The sequence below is a fragment of the Dendrobates tinctorius genome, unplaced genomic scaffold (assembly GCF_039654945.1).
Source record: "Dendrobates tinctorius isolate UK_male_01 unplaced genomic scaffold, ASM3965494v1 ptg000016l, whole genome shotgun sequence".
Classification (NCBI taxonomy): Eukaryota; Metazoa; Chordata; class Amphibia; order Anura; family Dendrobatidae; genus Dendrobates; species Dendrobates tinctorius.
In genome coordinates this window covers 21,458,051-21,484,279 of record NW_027361684.1, presented here as the reverse complement: position 1 = coordinate 21,484,279, position 26,229 = coordinate 21,458,051, and the positions used below count along the sequence as shown (strand labels likewise).

Here is a 26,229-nt window from a genome sequence, read left to right as displayed (position 1 = left end):
CAATTATACATCCCTAAATCTGCTAGACTTGAAGTCCTCAAATTTGTCCATGATTCTAAACTTTTAGGACACCCCGGAGTCATGAAAATGCAAGAACTACTGCTTCGCTCTTTTTGGTGGCCTAATTGTAGGAAGGATGTGAGAAAATTTGTTTCCTACTGTTTAACATGTGCACAGAACAAGACACCACGTTCTTCACCTCTAGGACTCCTTCACCCTCTTCCAGTTCCATCCAGGTCTGGGGATCAATCTTTGTGGATTTTATTGTGGACCTACCTCCCTCTAAAGAAATCTTTGTTATCCTTGTTGTGGTGGATTGGCTCACTAAGATGGCCCATTTTGTTCCCAGTAAAGGGACTATTACCACTGAAGAAACCGCAGAATTAATGGTCAAACAGATATTTAGGCTATGCTATTGAGGTTAGCATCCTCAATAGTCAGAACCTCCCAATCCCGTCTCCAAGACTTTACACGTGCCGCGCCAATTCTTTGGAATGCACTTCCCAGGTCAATACGATTAGTCCCCAATCCCCACAATTTTAAGCGTGCCCTGAAAACGCATTTATTCAGACTGGCCTATCGCCTCAACACATTAACCTAATCTATCCCTGTGTGGCACAGCCAAAAGTTTTACCATAACCAGATTTCCCGCATCATGTTCCCACATGCTTTATGCATCTATTAGCCCTCTGTGTCTGTACTGTCACTCACAACATTATGGCTGGTCCATACAATCAGGGCAACTGTTACCACCCACCTTTCGTGTCTACCTCTTTCCTCATAGACTGTAAGCTTGCGAGCAGGGCCCTCTTTCCTCTTGATATTTGTTATAATCTACTGTATGTGATTATTGTTATGCTGTAATGTCTATTGTCTGTACAAATCCCCTCTGAAATGTAAAGTGCTGCGGAATATGTCGGCGCTATAAAAATACAATTTATTATTATTATTATAGGCTGCATGGAATTCCTGAGGATGTAATTTCTGATATAGGTATTCAGCTTACATCAAGATTTTGGCAAAGCTTCTGTACAGCTTTGGGAATTACTGTCAAGTTGTCTACTGCCTTCCACTCACAATCTAATAGCCAGACTGAAAGAACTAACCAAACTCTCGAACAATGCATAAGCTATTTTATTTCTTACCTGCAGGATGACTGGGTGGACTATTTACCAACAGCAGAATTTGACTATAGTAACTCCAAACACAGTTCTACATCCCAAAGTCCATTTTTTGCTAACTATGGCTTGCATCCAGTATTTTTTCCTAATCTTCCATTGAATACTTTGGTTCCTGCTGTTACTGACAGATGTACAAAGTTGCAGAAAGCTCAGGAAGAACCAATTGGGATGTTATAAAAGGCCCAAGAAGATTACAAAGAAACAGCGACTAAACATTGCAAAGCCCCTCCTACCCTTCAGGTTGGTGACAAGGTTTGGCTATCTTCAAAAAATCTGAAAACGAAAGTGCCATCTTCTAAATTGGGTCAAAAATTCATAGGACCTTTCCAAATTTCTGCACAAATTAACCCTGTTGCTTTCCGTTTAAAACTTCCTAACAGCCTTAAAATTCACCCTGTGTTCCATGTCCCCTTGCTCAAACAATTCACTGAGAATCTGTTTTTGGGAAGAACTAAGCCACCTCCTCCACCAGAAAAGTTCATGGTGAAGAAGAGTACATTGTGGATAAAATTCTGGACTCTAGAAGATTTAGAGGAAGATTACAATATTTGGTGCAATGGAAGGGTTACAGACCAGAAGATAATTCATGGGAGCCGAAGAGCAACATCAATTTACCCAGGCTTACAAGAATCTTTCATCAGAGACATCCAGAGAAGCCAGCACTTGAGATGTCTAGAGGTGGGGAATACTGTCAGGACTTGATGCAGTTATTTTTGATCAAGAACCAAAAAAAGATTCAAATAGAATTTTTAATATAAAAGGACTTACATTGGCCATATATCAGGTACTGTAACATCTGTCAAAGGTCACAGGCTCAAGAAGGCTACCTCAGACAGACTTGGCACAAGCCACTCTATCAGGTTCCAGCGGTATACACAATGAATTGCTTCTATGGAAAGGCTGCCATCTGGAGAAGTGAGCCAAAGGCAGGAAGGGTCACTAAGCAGAGTCAGAGCCAAGAGGCCACTTCAGGAATAGAATTATAAGACAAGATGATGGTCAAAATTAATGCCGAGGTCAGAAAACTGGAGAAATCAGGAAACCATCACAAGCATGGACAAGAGCACAAGTCAGGTAGCAAAAGCTAATTAACTGGCAGTGGAAGTCCCAAGAAACCCAGGAGTTTAAATAGCAGGCAGCCACACCCAAAGCTCTCAGAAAAGAGTAATCAAAAACCAGAAAATTAACCCCATAGCTCCATGATATAGGGAAAAAAAGTCCCAGGAGTTAAACAGGACTCATGTTGTCATTCATCACTTGCGACATACGTGTGGCGCCACCTAGCAATCAAAGCAGGCACAGGAACTGAAAACGGTGTTATAGATTGTTACAGATAAACTATATGGATAAAAGTATTGTGGCCCCAGACATCACACCATCAAGAGCTTTTATGACATCCCATTGTAAATAAATAGTAATTAATATTGAGTTGTCCCCCTCTGCATCCCGGGAAGACTTTTTACAAGATTTTGGCATGTGTCTGAAAATTTTTGAGCATTCATCCAGAAGAACATTTGTTAGGCACTGAGGTTGGAAAAGAAGTCCTGTCTCACAATCTCCATTCTGTGTTCAGTGGAGTTGAGATCGGTGCTCTGCACTTACCAGTCAAGTTCTTCCACACCAAACTTACTCAACAATGCATTAGGTCAGCCATGATGGAACAGAAAATGACCTTCCTCAAACTGTTCCCACAAAGTTGAAAGTATCCAAAAATGTCTTGGTATGATGAAGCATTAAGATTTTCCTGAAAAGCAACCCAATCGCGTTATTTGACCTTTACCAAACTTTACAGTTAGCACAATGGATTCTGACAGGTAACATTCTATTGGCATTTCCCAAACCCAGATTTTTCCATCAGACTGCCATAAAGAGAAGAGTTATAAATCACTCCAGAGAACACAGTTCCACTGCTCCAGAGTCCAGTGGTGGTAGCTTTACACCACTCACAAAACAACCAAGAACAAGAAACATACCAAAAGCAGGGATCACCAACAATAGTATCAAATTTTATTGAGACACACAAAACCACACAGAATTTTTAAAAACATTTAAAATACACAAGTGGTTACAAAAAAGTAACAAATACATACAGAAAGCAACAGCTAGCACCAAAGCACTTACAGGTAATATATTAGATTTTAAATAACCAATGGTATAAAGAGAGAAACCAATATCTCTATATAAATAGAACATAAGTAGTATTAAATAAGACAAAGAATCCTCTCATATCCAGAAAGAGTGTTAGTACCAAAGTACCTACAAATGGTATATTGATTTCAATTTTTTAAATATCAAATGATATGGAAAGAGAAGCCAATGTCTCTCTATAAATAGAACCTGAGTGGTATTGTAAGGCGTGATAACCTCTCATAGCAAAAAAATATTGGAGAGAGGGTGTAGATTGGCACCAAATATAACAAGCAAAAAAAAAAAAAAAAGAGGGGGGGGGGCAAAGAACCTTATACAGAGGGTTATGAGGTGTAATGAATTCATTGTCGCCCCATAATAACATAACATAATATATAGATGAAGGAGCCTCATTAGCATCCTAGAAGTTCTAAAAAACCCTCCTAATTCACCCACATAGTTTGCAATAAATACATTACCACTAGACTGGATACAACCCAAATAGGCATGCTCACAGATAGACACATAGAATCATTGAGATGCAAGCCCAACGCACGTCGTCACAAAGAAAAGGAACTTATAGCCAAAATAGCACCACCATATAACTTACGATCCCCAAGAAGAGCATTCATGTTGAAGTATGGACTTTTTCATTTATACTTTCCCAAATTGTCATAACCATAATATAAATGAGAATTAATGATCCCAATACAACACAGTAAGTAGAAGTGTTTGCTCAGAGCTTCTCAGAACAACATTGTTATATAAATAAATGATTTGATACACCTGCACAGTATGATGTCCCATGACCACAAGATCATACACATGCTTCCATCTTATTTTTAGATAGATATTTACACACTAGATGTGTGCCTGATGCTATCGCATTGGGAGGGCAGTAACATCACAATGGGGGCAGCTTTGTGGCACTGGGGGTGGCGGCCAACCCACTTCCGTGCAGTCACAACTGGCAAGAAAGTCGGTGTTTTGTGGTCTGTGCTGGAGATGTTGTGTGGCGCCACCAGAGGGTGGCCGCACCCAATTTCCAGCACAGGCCTCAAGCTGCAGTCTTTCCTGCCGGCTGTGACTGCATGGAGGTGGGTGGGCAGGCAGCGGCGGGATCCGGCGCGTGTTGTCAGGCAGTGGGTCCTGGCGGGGGTCCGGCGGCGGCATCCCTCTCATTTCTCCTCCCTCATTACACCCTCTCATTATACCCCTTTATTACATCCCTCTCGTTATACCCCCTCATTACACCCCTTTCACAGCCTCATGATCGCAGCGGTGGCCTGGATCCAAGTGGCAACTGAGAACCCAGGGGCGGTTGGTTTCGCAGCAGTGGCCTGGTTCCGAGCGGCAGCTGGGATCCCAGTGGCGGTCGGTATTGCAGCTGCGTCCTGGATCCGAGCTCCAGCGGGATCTCAGCTGCGTTTTGGATCGCAGCTGCGTCCATGATCTGAGTTGCATCTCTTGGGTGTACCAAAATGCAGTCGGCGTACTTTCGGTGCGACGCAGTGGATTTTGGGATTCGGGGACATCCAGACGGAAGTGGATGACAGACAAGTTAAGGCAATTATATATAGATTGTTATGTGTGTCAACCAAGTTGAGAAAACCTCATATCTGTGTGACCAGATTTTGAGGTCAACTAAACCAACCATTCATGTCATCTTTTGGGGATATAACATACATACGCTACAATTTTCACAGGTGGATGTGAATTACATGTGGTCCATAAACACCCAGAAAGGTGAGTGTTAAGATGTTAGAAACGCAGAATATGATGATAAGATTCCTAACTATTTTACCAACAGATCATAAACCGGTACAAAAAAATGATGCCCACAATTAGAACAGAGTATGTGCACAATGCGAGGCCACAAAATCTAGGGTCCCAACACCATAATATATATGGTGCACAAGATAATCGGAGCACAAAGATGACATACAATAATGTGGAAAACAGTTTCCCATCTCATATATACCGATTTAAAAATGACATAAGGATCCCCACCAAGGTGTTAATTGTCCTACAAGATTGGACCAATTGGTCAAGAAATCCATACACCAAGGGAAGGATGATCCAACCCCATGTTTTATGGTCTGAAAAAGTAGTACAAGACACCCCCATCCCCTACAGGGGGTATGGGTAATAGCAAGTAGCCCAGCAGGCTACAAGGGATGACCCCATGATGTAGAATTGCTATCTCAAAATTATATTTGGTGCCAATCAATGCCTTCAAAAGGATGAACCCAAATTGATATAGCCACCCTACTAAACACCATAAAGGGCAGGTTGACAAGTGGGAATCCTACAAATTTGAACGATATCAAAAGATTATAACAGTAGACGGTTTTTATGTTAATTACTGTACATAATTCATGTTTTAACCACAGAATCAAATACAACTAGAATAGTATAAAGACCTAATTGGATAAACCTCCAATAGACAGGACGGACACTATTATGTATACTTGTTGTAGTTGGTGTCAAAAAACAGAAAAAGTATATATAAATCATTAAAGTTGCTTGCAAAAGCCTGTGAAGAAGAGGTCTTCATTTAGGCAGGCGTGTTAGAGGTTCCGTAAGTTGTAAATCCATTTAAACTCACACCTCAATAATTTGAGGGTGATATTTCCTCCTCTGATATTGGAGTGAACAATCTCCAAACCTATGATTTTCAGTCCTTTGGTACTACTCCCATATGCACATCCATGAAATGTGAGGCCACCGAAGAGATTGTTTTGCCCTTCTCCAGAGCCTTCTTAGCAGTGGAAATATTAGACATGCTGTTGAAACATTCTTCTCAATTCTTGAGTGGTTTGACCCACATAAAGTTTGGGACAATTGCAGATGAGTAGATATACCAAGTTCCTTGACCTGCAATTAAAATAACATTAGGTCTAATCAGTGCAGGTAAGGAGCTAATGACAAGTCCATCTTGTGCAATCATGAATTGGCATACATTAATAATAATCTTTATTTTTATATAGCGCTGACATATTCCGCAGCGCTTTACAGTTTGCACATATTTTGAACACTGTCCCCGATGGGGCTATGTCTTTGGAGTGTGGGAGGAAACCAGAGTGCCCGGAGGAAACCCACGCAAACACGGGGAGAACATACAAACTCCTTGCAGATGTTGTCCTTGGTGGGATTTGAACCCAGGACTCCAATTTCGTGCTCTCCTCGCCACTACTTTAGGGGACGGAGTTGTCCTTGGTGGGATTTGAACCCAGGACTCCAGCGCTGCAAGGCTGCAGCGCTAACCACTGAGCCACCGTGCTGCCCTTACATTACACCCTCCACATGGATAAGTCCCATATATCTTAATGCCCCTACCCGTGTTGACTTTGGGACGTTGGTAGTGGCTATGGCACAATTGATCTATCAAATTTCGTGCTCTCCTCGCCACTACTTTAGGGGACGGAGAGATGTAAGAGGCCACCCTTGGTTCACTTAGTAATATGTCCCAATTCTTGGACAATATTTTATAGATATCTGACCACTGATTATTGTTTGTCACTTTACACCACTCCATCCGACACTTGACATTGTGCTTGGTGATATAAGACTTGAATGCAGGTGCTCAGTAATGGAAAGCAATGCCATGAAGCAGTTTGTCTGCTGTGCTATATTATGCTATATATTGTGCTATATTAATATCAGAGGAGGTTTGTACTTTGCATTTATAAAGTCAGCAGAGTGTTTGTGACTTTTATTCACTACTAGCTGAAGAGCCCGGCGCTGCCCAGGCATAGTAACTAACTGTGGTTAGTCATAACAAATTATAATTATCCTCCATCCCATAGTCCCGTGCCCATATACCCATCATACATCCTCCATCCCATAGTCCCGTGCCCATATACCCATCACACATCCTCCATCCCATAGTCCCGTGCCCATATACCCATCACACATCCTCCATCCCATAGTCCCATGCTCATATACCCATCATACATATTCGCCATCCCAAAGTCGAGTGCCCATATACCCATCACACATCCTTCATCTCATAGTCCCATGCCCATATACCCATCATACATATCCTCCATCCCATAGTCCCGTGCCCATATACCCATCATACATATCCGCCATCCCATAGTCCCGTGCCCATATAACCATCATACATATCCTCCATCCCATAGTCCAGTGCCCATATACCCATCACACATCCTCCATCCCATAGTCCCGTGCCCATATACCCATCATACATATCCTCCATCCCATAGTCCATTGCCCATATACCGATCACACATCCTCCATCCCATAGTCAACCATTATGACATCATAATGAGTGGCGCGGCTTACAACCTATGATGACATCAGCGTCGCCATGGCAACCATTATGACATCATAATGAGGGGCGGGGCTTGATACACACACTTTTCCCCTTTATGTAGATAGGGGCAAAATTGTTTGGTGAATTGGAATGCGCGGGGATAAAATTTCGCCTCATAACATAGCTTAGGACACTCTCGGGGTCCAGACTTGTGACTGTGCCAAATTTTGTGGCTGTAGCTACGACGGTGCGGATGCCTATCCCGGACATACATACATACAGTACATACATACACACACTTAAGCTTTATATATTAGATTATGCTCGGCATACAGTTATCCTAAACTTTACATGGTCTGCCACTTTGTGGGTGAGTTGATGTGGTTCGTAAATGGTTTGACATTCCAATAACACAACTCACTTTTCTAGTAGAATATTTATGGGGGAAGAAAGTTTACAAATGACATGTGGCAACGGTGGCATTCAATGACTGTACCAGCCATATTGCAAAAATATTTTAAAATAGCAAAAAGGTGTATAAGAAGTTATCACCAGATTTAACAATACAAACTGCATGGATTATTAAATAAATATTTTAGACTAGATGAGGATGGTGTACTTATGTTAAAAATCCACATCAGAAAAGCTGTATAATCCCTTATAAAAGTTTTCCTTTCCAATATTAAAACAGATTTTATTAAAAAATTATCAATATTGGGATTTTTTAAGGGATTTTCAAAGTAAATATGCCAGCTTCACTAGGTATAAGAGATTTAATAATATTTGCAGCTTTTATAATGATGTCTGGTGACTTTAAACCTTTCCTGACAGACATTGTAAATGAGTGGTGCAGTGGGAAGGTAGGGCCATAAACTGGTTCTAACAGACCCCCAAGATTGTACAACTGACAGGTGTAATATCCTGAAATACTTTAATATTGCAGGGTGTTAGACCAATTATCAGGCTAAAGAAAGTTCAATTCAATAAAAAAGCATAAATGTAAAAAAAAACAAAAAACTAAATAATGTGTGAAAAAAGAAAGGAAAAATATTTCATCACAAAAAAATTCAATTATTATGTAAAATCAAAAGTTAACAAAAAAATATACATACTCAATACTGAAGCATCCGGAATGACTCAAAACATAAAACTGTTTGATAATTAACTCAGTGAACAAAGTAAAACAAATAAAATAAAAAACACACCTAAAACAAAGCTTTTTCATCACAGTGACACACAAAAATGCAATAAAAAGTGATCAAAAACTCAAAATCTTGTCATCCAAACAAGTCCTATTACAACTATGTTAATGAAAAAAAATAAAAAGCTGTATCGAAAGATGGCAATGCAGAAATATATATATTTTTTTTTTAAATGTCATAAAAAAGTTTAGCAATCTGATTTCACTGTAATTATAAAGACTCCAAAGAATAAAGTTGTTTAAAACTTTTGCCACATGGTGAAAAAAAATGACAAATTGCTACGGAAAAATGTTACGTAGACCAAAAAGGTGCCAAAAAACCTTCATTTCTTCCAGTAAAAAAACCAAAAAAAAAGCTATTACACAGCTTTATCACAGGAAAAATAAAAAATTGTACATTTCTCAGACTATATGGATGCAAAAAGAACAAGCAGTGAATAGAGCTGCAGTGATAGAGGCTTCAGATCTACAGCTCTTTAAGGGCCTGTTACACATAGCGATATCGCTAGCAATATCGCTATAATGTCACTGGTTTTTGTGACATAGCAGCGATATTGCTAGCGATATCGCTATGTCTGATACTTACCTCCGACCGGCTCCCCCGCTGGTTATCGCTGATCGCGTGAGAACGTCCTAGACCTTTTCTCATCGTCAGCTTCCTGCTGTGACGACGAGCGACGCGTGGACGCGGGCGGGCGGACGTCAGGATCGCTGCGTCTGACAGGTAAGTAACGACCCCCAACCCCTGCGATGTCGCTGGTGAGATCTGCCTGTGTGGCAGCTCACTAGCGACCACTTAGCGATGCACCAGCGATCCTGACCGCGTCATATCGCTGGTTGGGATTACTGGTACATCGCTAAGTGTGACAGTACCTTTAGATCTACAATATGCCTTCAAACTTATTTGCACATCAATTTAAGAACTGATTGTCTAGGCAAAGGTATTGCTGGATTTATCTTTGAAACAGCTACATACACATAATGTGATCAGCATAAATGACTACACCCAAACAGATTTGTCAGAAAACCTTTAGTTTTCTTTCAGAATCAACATTTTCTAAGGGATGCTATACTCCAAAATACTTCCACAAATGTGAGCCATTGATTGCGGCAAGAATTGTTATTTTGCACACCCCAAAAAGTAATTTTCCTAACAAATTCATTCAAGACCAAAAATGAGTACACTTTAATGACAGTCTTAGGAGCAATTCTATAGTTTAGACCAGTGTTCCCCAACTCCAGTCCTCAATGCCCACCAACAGGTCATGTTTTCAGGATTTCCTTTGTATTGCACAGGTGATGGAATTATCACCAGAGCAATACTAAGGAAATCCTGAAAACATGACCTGTTGGTGGGCCTTGATGACTGGAGTTGGGGAACACTGGTTTAGACTACAAAATTCTATGCAACAAGAATTCAACCACAGGTAAGTCTAATTATTCATTAAACAGGAGTACAGCAGACAGTTGACTATAAGGGCCCCGTTACATTTAGCGATGCACCAGCGATCCCGACAACGATACGACCCGCTCAGGATCCCTGGTGCATCGCTAAATGGTTGCTAGTGAGCTGCCAAACAGGCAGATCTCACCAGCGATGCAGCGACGCAGCAGCGGTCATTACCTGTCAGACGCGGCAATGATGAAGTCCTCCACCCGCGTCCATGCATCGCTCGTTGGCGCCAGCATGAAGCCGCCGCCGAGAAACACCCCAGGACGTTCTCGCGCGATCAGCGATAGCCAGCGGGGGAGCAGGTCGGAGGTAAGTGTCACATGTAGCGATATCGCTAGCAATATCGCTGCTGCGTCACAAAATCGGTGACGCTTTATCAGTGATGCTTTAGCGATATTGCTAGCGATATCGCTATGTGTGAAGCCCCCTTAAGAGTGTTACTTAACAATGAAAGCCTCTTTTCATGCTGTCAGCAATGGCACCACATGGAAGAGAAATGTTACAAGGCCTGAGATACAAAATAATTTCTTTACACAAGAAAAGTGAAGGCTACAAAAAGATCAGTAAACCTTTACTTATCAGCCAGAACACTTGAAATTGTATAATTCCTGAAGCCATGGACATGAAGGGAGGCCATAGTGCCACATTTATATTGGGGAACTCCCAAAATAGACAGATCCTACATTAAAATGGAGTGATTGCCTGTCTCCAAAAATAAAAAGCAAGGATATATGAAGGTATAACATATCAAATTGTATTACAAATATCCACGTATCACACCAGCATGTGCTTTAAACTGTATATAAATAAGGTTTCTTCAAATATTTTGTTATATTAGCCTGATGAAGGGATGTAAGCAGTCCCAAAAGCTTGCTTTGTAACATCATTCACTATTATTTGTTAGCCATTAAAAGGTATCATGCCCACAAGATTCCTATTTTGTTTCTCTCACTGAGAGCACTTTACATATTTTATTACAAATATCAAACATATAAATGAATAATTACAACCAGCAGGTCTGTGGTGAGGATGCAAAAATAAGACCTCACCAAGGACAATGAATATAATGATCAAAAAAGTATAGGGGGAAGCAACCAATACATTGGCAGCCATAGTAGATAGCAAAATTGCCGGACAGTATCCAATACAGAAACAGTGATAGGTAGTCTAGTAGTGTAGCCACAAGGTGGCAGCAAAGTCATGATCAAGAGATGTATAGATGTAATCCCATCACAGTGTCAGCAGGGTAATAATATCCAAGCATGCAAAAGCCACTATGATGAAAAGTGACCACATACAGGTCTGGCAAAAATTAAGAGACCACCACATCAAAACCCTGTCATAGGCAGCTGTTATAAGCTCATTTTTTGCTCCACCAGCTGAGAGTTCTCCTTCCGTTCTCCCTCTGGTAGTGACAGGAGGTAGTGAGGTTAGTTTAATTGGTAATGGTCTGCCTCCTGACGAAGAGGATAGTGATTGGATCTCCGGAGTATCAGACTGGATATAAGACAGCCAACGCCCTATCCTGTTGCTGGTGATCAGTCTGTTTCTCTGGTCTTGGACTTTAACTCTGCTCCAGTCATCTCAAGTTAAGTTTGTTTTTTGCTAATGTTCACACTTGCTCTTGTTGGTCAACTCAGTTTTTGTGTGGTCAGCCAGCCCGGCTGGGCTGTGCTGAATTTCCACTCTTATTTATCTGTATTTGCCAATTTGCCATTTTGTCCTTTATTAGATTGGCTCTTTTTGCTCTGTCTCAGAATATTCCAGAGTGCTGATATAGTGGGAGAAGTCTAGTGACTTCAGGGTTAATTTTGTTATCAGAAGCGTTGGACTTTATTTTTGGTAGGGTTTTTTGGCAGATTGCAGACAGTATCTTTCCTTTCCTGTCCTTTCTAGTTAGTTTGGCCCCATCGTTTGCTCAGCCTATTTTTCTGCCTTTGTTTGTGTTTTCATCTTGCTTCACCGTCAATACATGTGGGGGGCTGTCTTTCCTTTGGGGTCTGCTCTGGGGATTTATTTTTCCTCTTTTCTTACTTTAGGCTTATTTAGCTCTCCAGTTGTGACGAGGCGTCCAGGACCACCGTAGGCACGCTCCATGACTGCTTCTAGCTGTGTGTTAAGATCAGGGCTCTGCAGTCTGCATAGTTACCAACCTCTCTGGGTTTCTGAGACTTAGCGTGTCTTGCTTTTTTCCTCCTCGGTGACCCATCATAACAGGCAGCCCATTCTCCAGACCTGAACCCCATTGAAAACCTGTGGAATGTAATAAAGAGGATGATGGATAGTCACAAGCCATCAAAGAAGAACTGCTTACATTTTTGAGCCAGAAGCAGTGTGAAAGACTGGTGTAAAGCATGCCAAGACGCATGAAAGATGTTTTTAAAAAATCATGGTTATTCCACAAAATATTGATTTCAGAACTCTTCCCGAGTTAAAACATTAGTATTGTTGTTTCTAAATGATTATGAACTTTCTTTCTTAGCATTATTTGAGGTCTGAAAGCAATGTTTTTTTTGTTTTGCTTTTTTTAATTTTGACCATTTTTCTTTGACAGAAAAAAAATACAAAATTTGTTTGGAAATTCGGAGACATGTTGTCAGAAGTTTGTAGACTAAAATAACAATTTACATTTTACTCAAAAATATATCTATAAAGAGAAAAACCAGAGAAACTGAACATTTGGAAGTGGTCTCTTAATTTTTGCCAGAGCTGTATTTACAGTGGGTATTGAAAGTATTCAAACCCCTTTAAATTTTTCTCTCTTTGCTTCATTTGGTAAATTCAAAAATGTTCATTTTTTCTCATTAATGTACACTCTGCACCCCATCTTGACTGAAAAAAAACAGAAATGTAGACATTTTTACAAATTTAATAAAAAAGAAAAACTGAAATATCACATGGTCATAAGTATTCAGACCCTTTGCTCAGTATTGAGTAGAAGCACCCTTTTGAGCTAGTACAGCGATGAGTCTTCTTGGGTATCATGCAACAAGTTTTTCACACCAGGATTTGGGGATCCTCTGCCATTCTTCCTTGCAGATCCTCTCCAGTTCCATCAGGTTGGATGGTGAACGTTGCTAGACAGCCATTTTCAGGTCTCTCCAGAGATGCTCAATAGGGTTTAGGTCCGGGCTCTGGCTGGGACCGTCAAGAATGGTCACAGAGTTGTTCTGAAGCCGCTCCTTTGTTATTTTAGCTGTGTGCTTAGGGTCACTGTCTTGATGGAAGGTGAACCTTCAGCCAAGTCTGAGGTCCAGAGAACGCTGAAAGAGGTTTTCATCCAGGATCTCTCTTTACTTGGCCGCATTCATGTTTCCTTCAATTGCAACCAGTCCTGCCCCTGCAGCTAAAAAACACTCCCATAGCTTGATGCTGCCACCACCATGTTTCACTCTTGGAATTGTATTGGGCAGGTGATGAGCAGTGCCTGGTTTTCACCACACATACCACTTAGAACTTTTTGGTGATAATTCTATCTTCATCTCATCAGACCAGAGGATCTTATTTCTCATAGTCTGGGAGTCCTTCATGTGTTTTTTAGCAAACTCTATTCAGACTTTCATATGTCTAGCACTGAGGGGAGGCTTCTGTCGGGCCACTCTGCCTTAAAGGCCCAACTAGTGGAGGGCTGAAGTGAGAGTTGACTTTGTGGAACTTTCTCCCATCTCCCTACTGCATCTGTGGAGCTCAGCCACAATGATCTTAGGGTTCTTCTTTAACTCTCTCACTAAGGCTCTTCTCCCACGATTTGCTCAGTTTGGCTGGATGGGACCTGGAAGACTTCTGGTGGTCCCAAACTTCTTCCATTTAAGGATTATGGAAGCCACTGTGCTCTTAGGAACCTTGAGTACAGCAGAAATTCTTTTGTAACCTTGGCCAGATATGTGCCTCACCACAATTCTGTCTCTGAGCTCCTTGGACAGTTCCTTTGATTTCATGATTCTCATTTGGTCTGAGATGCACTGTGAGCTGTGAGGTCTTATATAGACAGGTGTGTGCCTTTACAAATCAAGTCCTATCAGTTTAATTAAACACAGCTTGACTCCAATGAAGGAGTAGAACCATCTCAAGGAGGATCACAAGGAAATGGACAACATGTGACTTAAATAGGAGTGTCTGAGCAAAGGGTCTGAATACTTATGACCATGTGATATTTCAGATTTTCTTTTTTAATAATTTAGAAAAAATTTCTACATTTGTTTTTTTTCCAGTCAAGATGGGGTACAGAGTGTACATTAACCCCTTCCTGACATCCGACGTACTATCCTGTCCATGGGACCCGGGCCCCTATGCCCATGGACGGGATAGTACGTCTACCGCGATCAGCGGCGCCCACGTGGTGAGCGCTGCTGATCGCGGCCGGGTGTCAGCTGATTATCACAGCTGACACCCGGCACAATGTGTCAGGGGTGGTCACGGACCACCCCCGACACGTTAACCCCTTGCACACCGCGATCAAACATGATCGTGGTGTACCGGGGGTTAAAGGGAAGCATCAGCAGGGAGGGGGCTCCCTCCGTGCTTCCCTGAGCCCCCCACGGCAGCGCAATGTGCAGCGCTGCTGCCGGGGGCTCCTTTCCTGCAGGCCCCCGAATCCAAGATGGCGACGGGGGCCTGCAGGAAGCGGGCTTCCTCAGTGCCTGCAAAGCGCAGGCATGAGGAAGCCTTCTGCACTGCCTGTGACAGATCGCTGATCTGTCACAGTGATCTGTGATGTGACAGATCAGCGATCTGTCACAGGACAGTGATGTCCCATCTGGGACTATTTAATAAAGTTAAAAAAAAAAAAAAGTGTTAAAATAATTTTTAAAAAAAATCGCCAAATAAATTAGAAAAAAAAAAAAATATTCCCCCAAATAAATCCATTTTTTGGAAATAAAAAAAAACAAACAATAAAAGTACACATATTAGGTATCACCGCGACCGTAACGACCCGCCCTATAAAACTGTCCCATTAGTTAACCCCTTTAGCGAACCACTTAAAAAATAAAAATAAAAAACGAAGCAAAAAATAACGATTTATTATCATACCGCCAAACAAAAAGTGTAATAACGCGCGATCAAAAAGACGCATATAAATATCCATGGTACCGCTGAAAATGTCATCTTGTCCCGCAAAAAACGAGCTGCCACACAGCACCATCAGCGAAAAAATAAAAAAGTTATAGCTCGCAGAATAAAGCGATGCAAAAATAATTCTTTTTTATATAAAAGTTTTCATTGCATAAAACCGACAAAACATAAAAAAAGACCTAAATGAGGTATCGCTGTAACCGTACTGACCCGAGGAATAAAACCGCTGTATCAATTTTACTGCACGCAGAACGGTGTAAACGCACCCCCACAAAAGAAATTCATGAAACGCTGGTTTTTGTTCATTCTGCGTCCCAAAAATCGGAATAAAAAGCGATCAAAAAATGTCACGTGCCCGAAAATGGTACCAATAAAAACGTCAACTCGTCCCGCAAAAAATAAGACCTCACATGACTCGGTGGGTCAAAATACGGAAAAATTATAGCTCTCAATATGTGGTGATGCAAAAACTATTTTTACAATAAAAAGCTGCCAAATATAAAAACCGCCTTAAATAGTAAATCAAACCCCCCGTTATCACCCCCTTAGTTAGGGAAAAATAATAAAATAAAAAAAATGTATTTATTTCCATTTTTCCATTAGGGTTAGGGTTAGGGCTAGGGTTAGGGCTAGGGTTAGGTTAGGGCTAGGGTTAGGGTTAGGGCTAGGGTTAGGGTTAGGGCTAGTGTTAGGGCTAGGGCTGAGATTAGGGTTAGGGGTGTGTTGGGGTTCGGGTTGGAGTTAGAATTGGGGGTTTCCACTGTTTGGGCACATCAGGGGCTCTCCAAATGCAACATGGCATCTGATCTCAATTCCAGCCAATTCTGAGTTGAAAAAGTCAAATGGTGCTCCTTCCCTTCCAAGCTCTGCCATGCGCCCAAACAGTGTTTTACCCCCACATGTAGGGTATCAGCCTACTCAGGACAAATTGCAAAACAATTTTTGGGGTCCAGTTTCTCCTGTTACCCTTAGGAAAATAAAAAATTGGGGACAAAAATATCATTTTTGTGGAAAAAAATGATTTTTTTATTTTCACGTCCGAGCGTTATAAACTTCTGTGAAGCACTCGGGGGTTCAAAGTGCTCACCACACATCTAGATAAGTTCCTTAGGGGGTCTCGTTTCCAAAATGGGGTCATTTGTGGGAGGTTTCCACTGTTTAGGTACATTAGGGGCTCTCCAAAGGCAACATGACACCCGCAGACCATTCCCTCAAAGTCTGCATTCCAAAACGTCACTACTTCCCTTCCGAGCCCCGACGTGTGTCCATACAGTAGTTTTCTCCCACATATGGGGTGTCAGCATACTCAGGACAAATTGGACAACAACTTTTGGGGTTCAATTTCTCCTGTTACCCTTGGGAAAATAAAAAAATTGGGGACTAATTGATCATGTTTGTGGAAAAAATACGATTTTTTTATTTTCATGCCCTGGCATTATAAACTTCTGTGAAGCCCTTGGGGGTTCAAAGTGCCCACCTCACATCTAGATAGGTTCCTTAGGGGGTCTAGTTTTCAAAATGGGGTCATTTGTGGGGGTTTTCCACTGTTTAGGTACATTAGGGGCTCTCCAAAGGCAACATGACACCCGCAGGCCATTCCATCAAAGTCTGCATTCCAAAACGTCACTACTTCCCTTCCGAGCCCCGACGTGTGCCCATACAGTAGTTTTCTCCCACATATGGGGTATCAGCATACTCAAGACAAATTGGACAACAACTTTTGGGGTCCAATTTCTCCTGGTACCCTTGGGAAAATAAAAAAAATGGTGACTAAAAGATCATGTTTGTGGAAAAAATACAAATTTTTTATTTTCACGCCCGGGCGTTATAAACTTCTGTGAAGCACTGCGGGGTTCAAAGTGCTCACCACACATCTAGATAAGTTCCTTGGGGGGTCTAGTTTACAAAATGGTGTGATTTGTGGGGGGGTTCCACTGTTTAGGTACATCAGGGGTTTTCCAATCGCGACATGGTGTCTGATCTCAATTCCAGCCAAAAACGTCAAATGGCGCTGCTTCCCTTCCGAGCTCTGCCATGCTCCCAAATAGTGGTTTATCCCCACATGTGGGGTATCAGCGTACTCAGGACAAATTGCACAATAACTTTTAGGGTCCTGTTACCCTTGGGAAAATAAAAATTGGGGTGAAAAGATCATTTTTGTGGAAAAAATATGATTTTTTAATTGTACCGCTGTACGTTATAAACTTCTGTAAAGCCCTTGTGGGTTTAAATTTCTCACCACATATCTAGATAAGTTCCTTGGGGGGTCTAGTTTCCAAAATGGGGTCACTTGTAGGGGGTTTCCACTGTTTAGGTACATCAGGAACTCTCCAAACATGACATGGCGTCCGATCTGAATTCCAGCCAATTTTGCATTGAAAAAGTCAAACGGCGCTCCTTCCATTCTGAGCTCTGCCATGCGCCGAAACAGTCGTTTCCCCCCACATATCAGGTATCAGCATACTCAGGACAAATTGCACAATAACTTTTGCAGTCCAATTTCTCCTGTTACCCTTGGTAAAATAAAAAAAATTGAACCTGAAGTATTTTTTTTGTGAAAAAAAGTTAGATGTTCATTTTTTTTAAATATTCAAAAAAATTCCTGTGACGCACCTAAAGGGTTAATAAACTTCTTGAATGTGGTTTTGAGCACCTTAAGGGGTGCAGTTTTTAGAATGGTGTCACTTTTGGGTATTTTCTATCACATAGACCCCACAAAGTGGCTTCAAATGTGATGTTGTCCTAAAAATAAAATGGTGTTGTAAAAATGAGAAATCGCTGGTCAACTTTTAACCCTTATAACTTCCTAACAAAAAAAAATTTTGGTTCCAAAATTGTGCTGATGTAAAGTAAACATGTGGGAAATGTTAGTTATTAAGTTTTTTGTGTGCCGTATCTATGTGATTTAAGGGCATAAAAATTCAAAGTTGGAAAATTGCGAAATTTTCAAAATTTTCGCCAAATTTCCGTTTTTCTCACAAATAAACGCAAGTTATTTGAATGAAATTTTACCACTAACATGAAGTACAATATGTCATGAGAAAACAATGTCAAAATCACCGGGATCCATGGAAGCATTCCAGAGTTATGACCTCATAAATGTACAGTGGTCAGAATTGTAAAAATTGGCCCGTCATGAACGTGCAAACCACCCTTGGGGGTGAAGGGGTTAATGAGAAAAAAATGAACTTTTTTGAATTTATCAAATGGATGCAATGAAACAAAGAGTGAAAAATTTTAAGGGGTCTGAATACTTTCCGTACCCACTATATGAGAGTAAGGGCTTACCCATAGTGTCAAATATGTCCTGGTGCACCTCCGTATGCCCAACACTCTCTTCCCATTGGCTTCCTCGGAGGGGCTGTGTGAGTAAGTGTGGGATATGAAGATTTTATATACGCAGCGCTTCAGTCGCGGTTGTGTCAGTTCCAGCAATCCCGATGACAGCGCAGGTCGAGGAAAAGTTTTCTATAATCTCAGAGACTTTCGCTGCTCCGTGTGGATGCCTTAGGGGATGTGGGTGAGCTAGAGTGCCGACACGCATGCATGTGCAGTGGTGGCCATCTTAAGCCAGGGAATGATTGTGGGCAAAAAAGGTAAGTAAATTAACCCCTTTCTGCCATCCAATGTACTATACCATCCATGTGACCTGGGCCTGTCTGACCATGGATGGTATAGTACGTCGTATCTTTAATGCGACCACCGCAACTGAAGATGCGGTGATTGCATTAAAATTCCGGTGCCATCTTACCTCATGGAAGATGGTGTCGGCATCCCGGGGGGTGTCCTCGCCCACCCGCACTCAAGATCGCTGTAACTGGCTGTTCAATTCTGAACAGCCAATCGCAGCCTCTTATTGTTTCAGTCAATCAGATTGGCTGAAATAGTGATGTCCTAGCCTAGGATAAGTACCGATGTATTTGATCCTAGGCTGGTGCCTGGCAATGCCAGGCATCGGCAAAAACCCCTCAGATTGGCGCGAACGATGATTGCTGTAAGAGCACCAATCCTACGCAGGTGCCTAGGAAAGGCCAGGCATGGCTGCAGCTGCTAATTGGCATTATCGATGTAATCGTCGATCGCGCCAATCACAGGGCACAGCCGTGGTGTGACTGCGCTGTGCCCTGCCAGTGACCTGCCTAGGATTGAAGTTGTGAGCGCCGATCTTAGGCTGGTGCCTAGCAACACCGGCGTCACCAGGGCCAGCTCTGATTGGTGTGATCGATGACAGGTCACAGCAGCGGTATGACCGCTCAGTGACCTCTCTGTGACTGCTCTGCATGTTCTCACACTAGTTGCTGGATCTCCTGCTATGCTGGGATTTGTGGTGCCACAGAAGTCTGTGACACCAAAATCCCTGCTGAAAAAAGAAGAAAGAGGACAAGACAGAAGAGGGACTACAACCGTGTTTTGATCCTTGATCCCTGCCCGATATCTTTTCATCCACCCCAATCCCCCCATCCCTTTCCACCTCTTTTACCCCCTCCACCCCCCCTTTGCGCCACCTCTGTGCGCACATTTAGCAGCCGTCGAACGTTGATTGGTGACGCAGTTCACCGATCAACACTCGTGCTCGCTTTCTCTCTCACCCCCCTTTGCGCCACCTCCGTGCGCACATCCATTAGCCGCTGAACTTTGATAAGTGGCGCAGTTCACTTATCAGGGCTCGTGCCTGCTGATTTATTTTTTTTCCCTCACCCTTCCCTTGTGCCACCTCCGTGCGCACATACAGCAGCCACCGAACTTTGAGAAATGAAACAGTTTACTTATCAGAGCTCGTACCTACTGTTTTACACTTTTCTTTTTACAGGCATTTTTTTCTCCCTATTTGCTTTTTTCTTTTAGCTTTTTCTTTTCAGACAAGTTTGCACCAAACAGTATCCCCCACACACAAACAGTTAAAAATAAAGTACTTCACACAAGCACCATATTCATAAAAAGGTCCCACCCGTCACGTTCGTCCCAACAGCACTATTTAGTGGAGTAGGCATATGCTTTCCTTGCCTCTGACACTAATAGTGATGGACAGGGTCCCACATTTCTTTATGGGGTCATGGCCCGAATGTGTTTTGAGGCCATCCACAAATTCCTGCATTATACCGATAATGCAGTGTCCCCTACGAGATGACCCTAACTTTGACCGTCTGGTCAAAGTTCGGCCGGTCATAGAACACTTCAACAAAAAGTTTGCTGAAGTGTACGTGCCCCAAAGTGACATCTGCTTGGATGAGTCCTTAGTTCATTTTAAGGGAAGGCTCAGATTCTCTCAATACCTGCTCAGCAAGAGGGTGAGGTACGGAATCAAACTCTATAAGCTGTATGAGAGTACATCAGGGTACACCCACAGGTTTAGAGTTTACGAAGGAAAGGACACCAGGACTAAACCCCCTGAATGTCCCCCTGTCCTGGGAGTGAGTGGGAAAATTGTGCAGGATTTGGTGCACCCACAGCTGAATAAAGGTTATCACCTCTACACTGATAACTTTTATACCAGCAACCCACTCTTCAAATCCCTCTCTGCGCGAGGTAAGGTAGCCTGTGGTACTGTCCACAAAAATCAGAGAGGCCTCCCGAAAATGCTACTTGGGCAGATTCTCAGAAGGGGTGACAGCAGAGACCAATGTAGTGACCACCTACTGGTGGGTGGTCAAGTTCAAGGACAAGAGGGATGTCCTTCTCTTGACCACCATACAAGGTGATGGCATTGGAAGAAAACACGCCTGCCGGACAACTTCACTGCTTTCAAACAAGCTACACTTGCCTTAAAATCAGCCATCACCTCTGCTAAACAGACCTATTTCACAAACCTTGCATCTTCATTATCCCAGAACCCAAAACTGTTCAGCACATTCAACTCTCTCCTCCGCCCACCACTGCCACCTCCAACTCCTCTCATCTCTGCTGAGGACTTTTCCACCTACTTCAAAAGCAAGATTGACCAAACAAGGCAAACCTTTACAGTTCCACCACCCCAACCACTCCATATACCAGACCTCTGCCCTTCCCTAATAACCTCCCTCTCCAACATCACTGAAGGAGAGCTTACTCACCTCCTTTCCAAATCACGCCTCACCACCTGTGCACTTGACCCCATCCCTTCCCACCTGCTCCCCAACCTCACTAACATGATCATTCCAGCCCTAACCCATCTCTTCAACCTATCCATAACTTCTGGTACCTTCCCCTCTGCCTTCAAACATGCCACCATAACACCATCCTCAAAAAAATCAAACCTTGACCCAACTGCTATGTCCAGCTATCGCCCCATATCACTGCTCCCGTTTGCTTCCAAACTCCTTGAACAGCATGTCCATGCTCAACTTTCCTCCCACCACTCATCTAACTCCCTCCTTGACATCCTGCAATCTGGCTTCCGCCCCCACCACTCCACTGAAACTGCCCTGACCAAAATTACTAATGACTTACAGCCAAAGCTAACAGACAGTTCTCCATCCTCTTCCTTCTTGACCTCTCCTCTGCCTTTGACACAGTTGACCACTGCCTACTGCTACAGATTCTTCCCCTGGCATCAAAGACCTTGCCCTGTCCTGGATTTCCTCATACCTTTCTGACCGCACATTCAGCGTTTCCCACTCCTTCACTACCTCCTCATCCTGCCCCCTCTGTGTTGGAGTCCCCCAAGGCTCTGTCCTGGGGCCCCTACTTTTTTCCATCTATACTCTTGGCCTAGGACAACTCATAAAGTCCCATGGCTTCCAGTACCACCTGTATGCAGATGACACTCAGATCTACCTCTGTGGCCCAGATGTCACCTCTCTGCTGTCCAGAATCCCGGAGTGTCTATCAGCCATATCCTCCTTTTTCACCTCTCGCTTCCTAAAACTCAACGTAGACAAAACTGAACTCATTATCTTTAGCCCATCTCACGTATCTTCCCTACCCGATCTATCTATTATGGTAAATGGCATCACGCTCTCTCCCGCACCTGAAATCCGCTGCCTCGGAGTAACTCTCGACTCTGCCCTGTCCTTCCAACCACACGTCCAATCTCTTGCCACCTCCTATCGCCTCCAACTCAAAAATATTTCTAGAATCCGCCCCTTCCTCAGTCCTCAATCTACTAAAACTCTTATACATGCCCTCATCATCTCCCGTCTTGACTACTGCAACACTCTCCTCTGTGGCCTCTCTGCTTACTCTCTTGTACCACTCCAGTCTGTCCTCAATTCTGCTGCCCGACTAATCCACCTCTATCCTCGCTACTCCCGTCTTCCCCCTCTGCAAATCCCTCCATTGGCTCCCAATTCCCCAACGAATCCAGTTCAAACTACTAACACTGACCTACAAAGCCATCCACAACCTTTCCCCTCCCTATATCTCTGAACTAATCTCCCAATATCTTCCCTCACGTAATCTTCGATCCTCCCAAGACCTCCTACCCTCCTCCACACTTATTCGATCCTCACACAACCGCCTCCAAGATTTCTCCCGAATATCCCCTATCCTCTGGAATGCCATTCCTCAACAAGTCCGATTATCCACCACCCTCGGATCCTTCAAACAGAACCTGAAAACCCATCTTTTCAGGAAAGCTTACAGCGTGCAATGACCATTCTGCCGCCTCACCACCGCCTGAGCTGCCGCCTCATCACCACCAGAGCTGCTGCACCCCCGACCTTCTGTCTCTTCCCCACTATCCCATAGAATGTAAGTCTGCAAGGACAGGGTCCTCTCCCCTCTGTACCAGTCAGTCATTGTAAATTTGTTTACTGTTAATGATATCTATAACTTTGCATGTAACCCCCCCTTCTCATGTACAGCACTATGGAATTAATGGCGCTATATAAATAATAATAATAATAATAATTAAAATCATGGAGGTCATACAAAATACTAGATGCATTTGTTTTTGACATTGGTTGTATTCAATTTGCTTTAACTAATCTTAATTTTGAAATGAGTTGTACTCATTTCTACTGAGCATTGTATGTATAGTTTGGAGGTCGTAATTCTGCTGTCAGATTCTTGTTTAACAATTTATGGGATTAATGTCACTAGAAGCATAAGCTAGGCACTATGTGAACTAAAATGGCATATTTGTAATTTTGACTTTGCAATATTCACTGAACATTAATTTCTGGAAAATGAAGATGACATCAAAATTAGCTTTTATCCTAAGTCATATTACAAGAGTCGTGAAAGGGTTGATTGTGACTTGTAGGATTGCTACTACCAACAGGTGGCGCTATCGAGTTCAAGTCCTCTTTTTCTCTGAAGAGGCAATTTGCATATTAAATTTCCCAGAGGAGCATTGCACGGCGAATAAGCCTCCTTACCTTGACAAGCCAGAGCTGGTATGTCACTCTACACAAGGAGAAACCTTACCCCTAGACATCAAAATAGTCATTATACTCATACAGGAAATACCGTATTTTTCGGACTATAAGACGCACCGGACCATAAGACGCACCCCAGTTTTCAGTTGGAAAATAGGGGGGAAAAAATAATTTGTCAAATGGGGGTCCGTCTTACAGTCCGAATTCAGCTTACCTGGGAAGGGATCCGGCACAGGTGGAGAAGTAGTCACAGGGGTCATTCAGTGGTCCAGGCTCGTGCAGTGGCGGCAGCTCTGTGCTGGGGCAGGTTGTTTGTGCTGGGGCAGCTGCGCTGGGGTAGGGGCAGCTGTGCTGGGGCAGCTGTGCTGGGGCAGGGGCAGCTCTGCTGGGGCAGCAGTGCTGGGGCAGGTGGGCTCTGCGGTGGTGGCAGCCGTGCTGGGGCAGGGGCAGCTGTGCTGGGGCAGCAGTGCTGGGGCTGGGGCAGCAGTGCTGGGGGCAGATGGGCTCTGCGGTGGTGGCAGCTGTGCTAGGGCTGGGGCAGCTATGCTGGGGCTGGGGCAGCTGTGCTGGGGCAGGGGCAGCAGTGCTGGGGCAGGGGCAGCAGTGCTGGGGCATGGGCAGCTGCGCTGGGGCAGGGGCAGCAGTGCTGGGGCAGGTGGGCTCTGCGGTGGTGGCAGCGGGCGGCGCTCTGCGGTGCGGTGGTGGCAGCGGGCTGTGCTCCGGTGCAGGGGCCGCGGCTCCGCCGGCATTTCTTCGCAGCCCGGAGGCCCCCGCAGTTCCCTTGCTGGCCGCCGCCATGTTGCAGTGGCCTCCAGGAGCAATGACGCCGGCAAGATGGCCACCGGTCCGGGGACGGCGCATGCGCAGGATCAGATCTCGTCCCGAGACCTCGGGGGACGAGATTCAAATCTCGGCAACGAGATCTCGGGACGAGATCTGAAACTGCGCATGCGCAGTCCCCGGACCGGCGGCCATCTTCCCGGCGTCCATGCTCCCGGAGGCCACGGCAACATGGCGGCGACCAGCAAGGGAACTGCGGGGGCCTCCAGGCTGCGAAGAAATGCCGGCGGAGCCGCCACCCCTGCACCGGAGCACAGCCCACTGCCACCACCGCACCGCAGAGCGCCGCCCGCTGCCACCACCGCACCGCAGAGCGCCGCCCACTGCCACCACCGCACCGCAGAGCCCCACCCGCTGCCACCAGGTTAGACCGTGTATTGCGACCATAAGATGCACCCCCCACTTTCCCCCAAAATTTTGGGGGAAAAAAGTGCGTCTCATGGTCGGAAAAATACAGTACCTGAAGGAGGTCATATTTTTCTGTAGTTCTGGCACTCCCATAAAGGACTACAGGAAAATCTCTGCCATAAAAGCCAATGATCTAAAAAATGTTGAGCTAAATCTACTTTTTATTGTAACAAATTACATTTTTCATTTTCAACAAACTAAATAGTAAAGAAAATGGTAAAAACACCTGTAGAGTAAAATGCTCATTACACCCTTACAAGAACTCCCTAATGGGGATAATGTCTTTGATGGGGTCACTTTGGGGGGTTTCTAATATTTGGGCACCTTGTGGACTCTATAGTTGGAGCCCACAGTTTGTTACAGCCAAATTTGCGTTTGAAAAGCCAAACAACATTTATTTCTTTCTGAGCCCTGCTGTGCTATCAAACAGGAGATTCTGACCACATATAGAGTATTGTTGCTTTAGGAAGAAATGCTAAACATTTTCCTGGAAACAAAAAAACAATGCACAAACAAAGCATTATAAAATTCTGATAAAATGCTCACAACACTCATAGATAAATTCCTTGTCAGGTGCAGTATTTAAAATGGAGTCACTTGCTGAGAGGAGGAGGGGTCCTGCTGTTTCGGCACCTCTGGGGCTCTGCTAATGCAGCATAGATCCACAATGTATTTCAGTCAAAACTGAACTCCAGATCCTCTCTAAACATAAGAAGAGAAATAGGGAAAAAATTACAAACCTACAGGCCCAAATTAATGATCTAGAAAAAAAACAAACCAACTTGAAAGTTCCTTCCCAAACCATCCAGGCTGAGATTTTGAGACTTAGACAGAGTCTGAGATCTGAAATCTACCAGGAATACGATGCAGCCATCAAAGCATCTAGGTATAAATCGTATACATCTCTCAACAAGCCTACCAAGTTTATGATGAGGAAATTAAAAAGAGAAAGAATCAAAAAAAGGATAATTAAGATTGTATCTCCCTCGGGTGATCCCAAAATTCACCCTAGGGACATTGTCAACTCGTTTGCAGATTTCTTTAAAAATCTTTATAACCTGAAAGATGACCCCCAAACACCGGTGGTTAACTCGAATTTTGTGGATTCTTTTCTACAGAGTATCGATTTACCAAGAGTTGATGAGCTGGACTTGAATTATGTCAATAGCCCTTTTACAGAGAGTGAAATAGTTGACGTTATCAAGAAACTGCAGTCCCAAAAATCACCAGGGCCGGATGGCTTCTCTGGGGAATACTATAAATCCTTTTCAAAAATTTTAGCTCCACAGTTGGCTTCCGTCTTTGGTCTGGCATCCTCTCGGGGTTCCTTCCCAAAGGAGATGTTAGAGGCAACAATTGTCATGATTCCA

The 26,229-nt window shown here is 43.5% G+C and overlaps 1 long non-coding RNA gene across 1 annotated transcript; it reads right to left on the bottom strand.

Moving 5' to 3' along the window:
- Positions 1–3,166: 3,166 nt before the first annotated feature.
- LOC141078046 (uncharacterized) lies at positions 3,167–25,639 on the bottom strand. Its single transcript, XR_012227642.1, has 2 exons — positions 25,406–25,639; positions 3,167–6,185 (listed from the first exon to the last, which is right to left on the bottom strand). It is a non-coding gene; the product is annotated as an uncharacterized lncRNA (long non-coding RNA).
- Between the last annotated feature and the right edge of the window lie 590 nt (positions 25,640–26,229).